Source organism: Venturia canescens, chromosome 2 (assembly GCF_019457755.1).
Source record: "Venturia canescens isolate UGA chromosome 2, ASM1945775v1, whole genome shotgun sequence".
Lineage (NCBI taxonomy): Eukaryota > Metazoa > Arthropoda > Insecta > Hymenoptera > Ichneumonidae > Venturia > Venturia canescens.
This window is the reverse complement of record NC_057422.1, coordinates 34,220,071-34,230,109: the sequence shown is the minus strand read 5'-3', so window position 1 is coordinate 34,230,109 and position 10,039 is coordinate 34,220,071. Positions and strand designations below refer to the sequence as shown.

General features: G+C 36.8%; 1 pseudogene; it reads left to right on the top strand.

Annotated features, from left to right (window-relative positions):
* Nucleotides 1-4,604: 4,604 nt before the first annotated feature.
* Nucleotides 4,605-8,401, top strand: LOC122406188 (kinesin-associated protein 3-like; annotated as a pseudogene).
* Nucleotides 8,402-10,039: the final 1,638 nt, after the last annotated feature.

Below are 10,039 nucleotides of genomic sequence, written 5' to 3'. Positions count from 1 at the left end.
TCCTTTTTTCTCAATTTCAAAAATACAATAATAATCGCTGAAACCACAAAAAACAATATTATTCATTCATGCATGCGGCTCAATTTATTTTTTGAATTATTTTGCAGCGCATGCGCCTTTATCTACTTGAACCACGACGACGACGACGACAACACCACACAACAGCAAACATTCAGATTTGGACGACCCTAACCTCAAAATTGAAGAAAATTGCATTTACACGACTCGTGGTGGATCATCATCATCGGAGTAAGTAAAACTTAGGAAGGTTATTATTCATGTATATAATCACTCTTTTATGTAATTACTGTAATTAAACATTTCTTTTAATAAATCTTTCTCCCATTTTTCAGAAAATGTATCAGTGCATTCGCTGCATGATGCCAGTGGCTCTTTCCTGGGTTTCGGAGCACGCTTGTTTACAAGCCTTTACAAAGATCTCTATCGACAAGTACGACTTAGTCGATGGGGTCCAAGGTAAGATGAAAAATTGACCAGACTCATTGTTTGTTAAACAATCCCCTAGTAGCAATTAAAAAAATTAATTTCATTTTTATATCTTTTTTCAATTTCAGCTCCAGTCAACGATAATGAACAGGATGGGGCGATAACCGTGCAGTTAGACGCCCAGAAACAAATAACCAACATCTGGGATTTGGTCGTAGCTGCAATTGAGCAAAACCCGGATATGCTCAAAGATTCAATAGAAGATGCGACAGTAAATGTATTCCGGTTGGAAAATTCCTGGGGGCAATTAGACGATGTGCTCAACAGATATGCGGAAGGCAGCAGGGCCGAATGGAAAAAAGTAAGTACATTTTGTTATCAATATTGTGAATTTACTCCTTTGTAGTTATAACATATTTTACATTGTTTTTTTTGTTGCAGACTGTTAATGACTGGAAAGCCAAGGCGGTGGCAAAACATCAAAAGCTAGAAGCGGTTGATCTCACAGATGAGGATATGGAACTATTCTTCTCTGACGCTGAGAAGCGGCTACTCCATTTAATGGGGTTAATTGATCAATTCAACATGAATATTATCGATACAGGAAATTGTTATTAATTATTTTTTTATGTTGGATATTTTTTGTCAATAAATTGAAAGTTTTCATAAAAAGTCTTACTCCTTAGCTCCCTGGTCATACAATTCCTTCAAAGTTCCTGGCGCTCCGGTTGATTTATTGTATAAATCCTGGCGGAATGTTGCCTTCTCCGAACAAAACAAATCATTGCAGACATCTCTCTGGTGATTACAAGTTAGAGTAAATTTGTTTTCACTCTCATCCAGAGTTCCTTTCCCCGGACAACCCTTCCCATGATTTTTGCAGCGAAGATAGCTTATTTGAAAAAAAAAATATAAAAATCATTAATTATATATGCTTACCATATTTTTTTTAATAATAAAATTCAACTGAAAATTACCTTATTATACGCCCATCACCTGTAACATAACATTTATTCTTTTGATAAGTATAGCCATCAAAAATGGTCCTGAGGGTCTTGTATGGACGTTTCAATAATTTGTTGTCAGAAACATTATTGCCATCAACTGCTTTCATTCTTGAAATTTTTAAGTTACTGAACAACAAATAAATTGAAAAAAAAAGAAAAATTATTAGCGCGATATAAAAAGCAAGAAAACAGAGAACACCACCACCAGCACGATGACGATTTTTTAGTAAATCTGTTTTGAAAAGGAAAATTGCAACAATGTTGTAGAGATAATGAGAAGAAAAAAACAAATTTTAATCGGAAATGAGTGTATTATTCCAAGAAGAATTGTGATGGAATTTTTATCCTACATTAAACTAAGTGCTGTTTATTTATTCCCAATTATCTGTAAATTAATAGAAGAAAAAGATTTAATCACAATTTATACCTTTCGTTCACCACAATTTATGCACACTCTATATACACCCTTTGTTCCTATCGAATCAGTGGTTGATGATGGCGTAGTGAGTAATGCTCGGTCATGGTAAATGGAAGATCCCGGGTTCGACTCCCTTGTGTGATCATTTTTTTTTGGATTTATTTAAATTTAAACAGAAACCTTGTTTCCCAAAGTAAATGCATTTCCTGCATGCTCCTTAATAAATCCTCTCATGACAGAATTACAAGACGGAACAACTCAAGAAGTCCTCGATCCTCAACCGTCCACTTCTTCTCAGTAGGGTTTTCTTGAAAGAAATGAGCAGGAAAGAGAAGGAGTAAGGATTCCCAGAAAGAAAATAAATTGAAGACAAATTACGAACTACTGCAGAAATAATTTTTTCTATTTTTCATTACAGCTTTTTGTTTAATCGAAATGTTCCTGGTGTTCGTCGAAGTTTCATAAGAGAACTGTGGGGGTTTTCAGTCAGTTACCGCCCAGTAATCCGCTATGAACACGGTGCAACACGGTGCAGCAGTACAGCATAGAGGATTTAATAATGACCTGATTCCAAAGTACAAATAAATCAATTCTTTATCATTAGAGTTAAATCGAGTATAACTCAAACTCTGTACATCGCAAGCCTCAAAACGGAATGAATATCAAAGCACTACTTTCTTTTCTGTACTGAACTGATGGGTCTGTTCTCGACTTTCGTAAAGAAAACATTCCAAAGATAAAAATAATATATTTTATCGCACATTTCGTTGTAAGCTGAGAGGGGTCACAACGATTTTTTCCCAATGATTGTTCCATCAGCCTTGAGCTATTTTTACTTGTCACAACCGACGTAAATTTTTGTTAAATTATAATTAATATCAGATTAATCAACTACCGAACTTATAAGCACTCCCACTCGAGCCTTACACATTGCCATATATAGTCAGGTCATTCATCCGTACGCGACACACGACGACCACACTCATGTATCGAGACTCGAAACCCTGTATACACAACAAACCACCGAGCGACCCTAGGACCCAAGACGCTTAGGCCATAAACTTAAAGCCCCACCCGACACTACACGAACAACACTGCGAAGATGACACATCCAGTTCCCCTAAACTAGATCTGAGAATCCAAAAGGCTTAAAACACTTCCGTTTCCCCCACTAATTTCCGATTTTGGCTCCTATAAAAGGGCGAGATTTCTCATCTTCAGGGCAGTCCGTTCCGTACCTAGAGTCACAATTATACTGTTAGCAGTAGTTCGGTTGTCATTCGGTTAGCCGTCTTACACTTAAACTCTGACCGAACTCCGGGTCTTCTGTAGAAGAGAGCGAGTCGAGTCTTTCTACTAAAAGTTAAAGTCCATTTTTTAGATTGGGACTTAGAATAAATTCGAACGTCCGCTTCTCGGACTTAGAATAATTTTGCACGTCCGCTTCTCGGACTTATAATAATTTCCGCTTACCCGTGTAACTCAACATTGTCAAGTAAGCTACAACGAATCGAAGTAATCAAAGACACCTCTCCGGTAAAGCACTTAACAATATATCTCATCAAGTTTGTATCCTTCAATTGTATTTTACTAACATTTCATTTTAATATCGGAATATATGGAGAACCCTAAATCTCTCTATCTTATTCCACTTTTGTAATTCTACTAACCCTTTGTTTTCATTAAAGAGTGTATAAGGAATCCTAGATCTCTTTATTCACAACCTTTAATTCCCTTTCCTCAGTTGTAACCAAGATAAAGCAAGACTTCTCGAGGTCTATCGGCGTGCGCCCACGACACTCATAACGAGTATATCTATATAATAACGTTCTGCGTATACATGCTGAATGGAAAAGTCTATGGGACATAACGTTTGCCGCTCGACGTTCAAATACCCGAACCTTTCCTGCACGCCCCTCCGGACGTGACAACTTAAATTTTTTTTCCACGTTTAACCAAATTTTTGGCTCGAGTTAGAATTAAATCGGAATGTATACGATTTTGAATGAAAAATTGATTGAAATATTTCCTAAATTTTCCGTTCAATTACGCCTACTCACACTATCATTTATTTTCTTTTTTCAATAATGAATTTTATACCATATTATCCCCCTTTAAACAATAAATAATTCACGATGCATCATGTATATCATATGTTTGATTAACTCATCCATTTCAATTTTTTTCCCCCCAATTATATACTTTCAGACCCATCTAAAATGTTGTTCCAATGATAGCAAGTCCTTATTTGTTTTCGCAGTTAAAAGTTTTTCCAAAACCTGTAATTAAGAAGCAGCAATACACAGATATACTACTTGTTAAATCAATAAAGGAGAATGAATAAATGCTTCACAAAAGTTGAATCAATTTAAGCCGGTCTTCTGCTACTGCGCGGGAGGCACACTACTTTTTGTCGCAAAATTACAAGTAACTCTCAAACTACAGCCAATCACTATTTTTATATCGAATTTATGATGTGTTGTTGATAAGCGTACATCTCATTAGTGATGAATTGATTGATCATAAAATTGAAAGAAGAAAAAACTTTAAAAAAAGTTTAGTTGTTATAGTTATACGGAGGAGGAACAGCAGCAATGATCTCGTACGTTTTTACAACTAATTAATTTATAAACAGAAATAGAAAAATTGTCAAAATTATCATCGACACTGAAGTAAAAATATACTCTCCCGAGTTTTTCACGGATTGCGATAAACGTTTTTTTCACAAATATATGGACGAGGCCAAGTTTCTTAAAAGGTGAGTTCACCAACTGATGTTCGATCTGACGTTTCAATAGTTTTCTGTGTACACCGCAAAAAATTTTGAAATTTATTTATTTTCCTGCAAACCAGGAAAGTGTGGTCGGGAAATCTCGACGTGCATCCCACGGAAAAAGCGGTTGTTGTCAATTATGACGTAGAAGCGTTTATCCTTGGTGAACTCGGTCACCGAATGCTGGGTGACAGAAAAGTAAGTTTACACAGTTTCGTGAAATACAGTTTTCCGAAATTTTTATCAAACATTTCTCATGTTCCTTCTCTCAAACATTGTTAGAAATGTCAAAAAATCATCAGATTTAATAGTCTCAATGCAGACACAAACGTGTCTCTGTTGGCCAAAGAAGTCATGGAAAAATGTTTTCTCATCCACGAATCAAAACTTAACGGGGTCGAACAATTGATTTATTATCTTCAGAAACGTAAATCGACCACCGATGGTTTGTGCTTGATTATTTAATATAACCTTTCGTCTCAAATTGTCTTCTCAAATTTATTGGTGTACCTGATCAACCGAGGCTTAACCATATCTTCAAGCCCTTAAGGACGTCTAACTGATTCGAGGAAATTATATTTGACTACAGAGATAAACACACAAAAATGAGTTGTAAACAATAATCTGAATATTCTTCAGGGAACTCGGTGGATGGCAATGCACAACCGGAACGTCCGACATCGTCCAACACTGTGAATTCGGACAACAGTGATTATGGAACGAGCAGTAATTAGCAATGTTGAAAGTTACATAGAATTGTTGTACGAGTCTTACCGCAAAAGATCAAAGGATCAGCATTGATTCTGAGACTTGCAAGAGTTCCTGACAATCTTCTGGAACTAAGAAAAAATGGTAAATTTTTAAAAATACTTCAAAATTCCCAAAAGATTCAACGCTCATAAAATGGAAACAAGCTCATAACGATGAATGAAAACCATTAACATATTAAACAATTTTCTTTTGTTTCTTTAGAATCTTTGTTGAGCGCTCTAGCAAGAGCCTTGAGAGAAGACTGGAAACGAAGCATTGAACTTTCTACAAACATTATTTATATTTTTTTCTGTTTTTCAACGTACAGTCAATTCCACAATATTGTAGTGGAATATAGAGTGAGTCAAGCATTCAATTAAAGTAATAATCCGTATTACAACTTCGAATGTTCTGACGGAATTTTATTCTATTTAGATTGGATCTCTTTGCATGGAAATAATTGAGTGTGAGTTGCAACGTTACGACGAATGGAAGGATGATATGGAAAAACGTCAACGACAGTTTGAAACAACGACTGGTTTAGTTCTGTTTCCTTCAACAAACAGCGACAACAGCACAGAAAGAAAAATTAAACTGACAGACGACATTTGGAATTCAGAAGGCCCCCTGACTACGAAGCGAAACTTCAAGGAAGAATGATAAGAGTTGGCTTATTCCCGGAATTGGTGAAGCTGCTCGGCCAGAGTAAGTTTATAGCTGACTTGAATGGAAAAAATATAGGATTATTATCCAAAAAATTCTTTTTTAACGTTAGAACAGAATTTTATCTCCATACTGATTGTTAAAACAAAAAATTGTTTGTTTACTTCTCATCTTTTACCAATTAACTTTATACAGGTGAAATCAAGAACAAAACGACGATCCTTGGACTCTTGTACCACTTGAGCATGGACGACAAAGTGCAATCGATGTTTGGAAATACGGATTGCATGTCGATGGTAACAGATATGATTCTTGAGATCGAGGATCTTGCTGTAAACAACAGAAATGCTCAGCTGATGATCGATAATAATCGTTTGCAAGGATTGATTCACAAAGCGTTCAGAAATTAAGATGCCTTGATCATGAAAATGAAAAGAAATATATCCCAATACGATTCAACGAAAGAACACTTCGTGGTACGTTTACGCAATGTCCTCGTGAATAAGATTTGAGATTTACCATTGTCCCTTGAACTTTTGTAGTTGTCTTCTATTAACCATTGTTCATTTGTTTATAAGGAATTCGTGGGTGACTTTGCCATGGCATTGAATCAGTCAAGATTTTGTTTTGGAAATAGTTGGCGTCCTCGGAAACTTGGCTTTGCCGGATTTGGATTATTTTTAAATATTGCAGCGTTGCAATCTCATACCCTGGATAAGAAACAATTTTGTTCCTGGTAATTAAAAGTGACGTGACCTTGCCCTCATTCCAAGTTCGTTTTTACTTCTCGCTTTCAAAATAAAGAACCGAAGTATCATTATTTTTTCTTTTGTAGGAAAAGTACAGGATGACCTTGTTCTTGAAGTCGTTGTTCTACTTGGCACTGCAACTTGTGATGAAGATTGCGCCCGATTATTGTGCAAGGCGGATATTTAACTCTCACTCATAGAGTTATTGAAAGGTTTGAAGATTATTATTTATTCTTGATTTTCAACATGAAAAAAGTAAAGGATTTAACTTCTTCTGACCTTTTGATAAAAATATGAAGTAGACGAGATTTTCAACTATTTCGTTGATCTTTCCATTCTCTTTTTTTTACAATTAATGACGTTCTGGATCGTTATTGTTACAGCGAAACAGGAGGACGACGAAATTGTTTTGCAAATAATTTACGTATTCTAGCAGATATCGAAGCACGACTCGACGAGGGATTATTTGATTCGCGAGACTGGTAATGGTAATTAGAGGGTTTATGCTTCGATCATATTTATTATTTTGCGATAGAATTTTTCGGGAAAATTTGTCTTCAAGAATAAATTCGTTTCAATCGAAATTTCAGATTCTTTTGCAGAAGCCCCAGGATATCTTATAGATCTGATGCACGATAAGAATCCAGCGATACGTAAAGTTTGTGATGCTTGTTTGGATGTGATCGCCGTAAGTTTATTCGAAAGCCCATAATTTGTGTGTACAAAACGACAAAAAGTAATTGAATGTTTTTTTCAGATGTGCGATAAAGACTGGGCTGCTCGTATCAAAGTCGAAAAGTTTCGTTCCTACAATCAACAATGGCTTGAAATGGTCGAATCGATTACAGTTGATAATGTCAGTCATTTTGGTGGTAGACGAGGATGACAGTTTGCCACCTTTTATAAGCGGCGAATAGCTAAGGCATACGATGCTTTTTCCCTCAGGTAAAATCCGGATTTACGATTCGAAACAAAAACAAAATCACGATGTTAATCTTTCTTTTTTCGACTATAGTTTTTGTTTTGTAATACAATAATTGAATGGAAAATTGCAATAATATCGAAGCTTCTATAGACTTCAGAAACGTCTAGAAATCATCATATTCAAAATTACATTTATCACTCTAATTTTCCAATTATTTGATTATAAAAATTCAAAAAAACAGGTAATTCGACAGTTTTCAACACCGACGACGGTGAGTTGAACGTGAAGAATTCATCGGATTCTTCAGAAAATCCCTGTCGCCCGGTCAGTCGGTAAGTGATCAATGAGACCAAATTTGAATGGCAATACTGCTAAGATTACGTGGAAATGACTTGAACTTTTGTTCCACAGATACAGTCGTGACTTGGAATGTCCATGGGTTCTGGCATAGAGGATCTTTATCACAGCTCAAAAGTCAAGTTCACCGAATCTGAAGCATCCCACGTACTGATATGAACTCACCGAGTCACATATTAGTAATGTTGTCCACACTATTACGAATGGCTTGAACAGCAAAAAAACAACAAGACAAAAACACGTACACATACTTAAATTGTATCGATATTAGCAAAAGTGTTACGCTTTCGTTTCATAAGGTACTAGGCTTCATCGAGGCGCGTATTTTTCATTTCTCGAGGCTTAAAAAAGACGCCTCGATTTTCTCATCCAGAAGAATTAATTGTGAGGCCTCCTATTTACACGAATGTTTCGTTGATCTCCGACTTCCGTGAGATCATTTGTCATAGAAATAGTGTATTTGCTTGAAATGATAAAAAAAAAAACCTGTTATCACAATTATTTGACATGAGAAAGGAATAAAAAATAAATATTTTTTCAAAATTCTTGCTTTAAATCTTACACTACCAAACGTTTGTTTATTTTTTTGTTCAAGTTTCGTGTCCTTTTCCAATGAATTTGCTAGTCATCAACCGATCGAAACGGTCTTGACGTCCTCGATAAGGACAACATCTTTCAATTGCCACTCTTCCTCATCATTTCTCTCAGGTTCGCCATCGCTTTTTGCTGCCGCCCAGTAATGACGAAGAATCCTTCTGTTTTCATTAAAAAATTATTATTATTATTATTATTGTTGTTGTTGTTGTTGTTGTTGTTGTTGTTGTTGTTGTTGTTGTTGTTGTTGTTGTGTTGTTGTTGTCCTCCCACTTTTAACTTACCATTATTACCTCAAACGTCAAACATGACATGCAGCAGCTACGAACGAAAACAAATCGTCTCGGATATGCGTATTATGGATTCATATGAGAACCCCTGTCGCCGAGACTGCAATTTTCGAATCATCGATGAAAACACATACTGTGACATCTATACTTACATCTGGAACTATCCGACTGCAGTTTTTTCGGCTAGTGACTTTCGGCCGACCGGAAATCGCGAAGACGCCATTTTCGGGCAATTTAGACCCTACCATCTCGCCTTCCCTCTCCCCGTATAGCTCACCCCTGTGGATTGTGCCGAAGAAAGCGGACTCCCAGGGCAATAAACGTTGGAGAATGGTTATCGACTATCGCAATCTCAACGAGAAGACTATCGGAGATGCTTATCCTCTCCCCCAGATTAACGAAATTTTGGACCAGCTTGGAAGCGCGAAATATTTCTCCGTATTCGACCTTGCCAGCGGGTTTCACCAAATCAAAGTAGATCCGAAGGATAAACATAAAACCGCGTTTTCCACCCCTTTCGGTCATTATGAGTTTAATCGCATGCCCTTCGGGTTGAAAAACGCACCCGCTACTTTCCAAAGGCTTATGGACCGAGTACTAGTGGGACTTCAAGGGGTCGAGCTCTTCGTCTACTTAGACGATATCGTGATTTACGCCAAATCTTTACACGAGCACAAAATTAAGTTCGACAAATTGGCTTCTCGGTTACGAAGAGCCAATATGCACCTACAACCAGAGAAGTGCGAGTTCCTTCGCCGCGAAGTAGGTTATTTAGGACACGTAATTAGTGACCAGGGAGTAAAACCAGACCCGAAGAAGATCGAGGCCCTACAGAACTACCCTGCTCCTACAAATCAGAAAATAATCAAGCAGTTTCTCGGGTTAGCCGGGTATTATCGGCGTTTTATAGAAAATTTTTCGGGCATATCAAAACCCCTCACGAATTTGCTGAAAAAGGGCATCCCATTCAAATGGACCGACTCTCAACAGCAAGCGTTCGATATATTGAGGGAGGCCCTGTGTAAAGAACCTGTTCTACAATATCCCGACTTTACACAACCGTTTA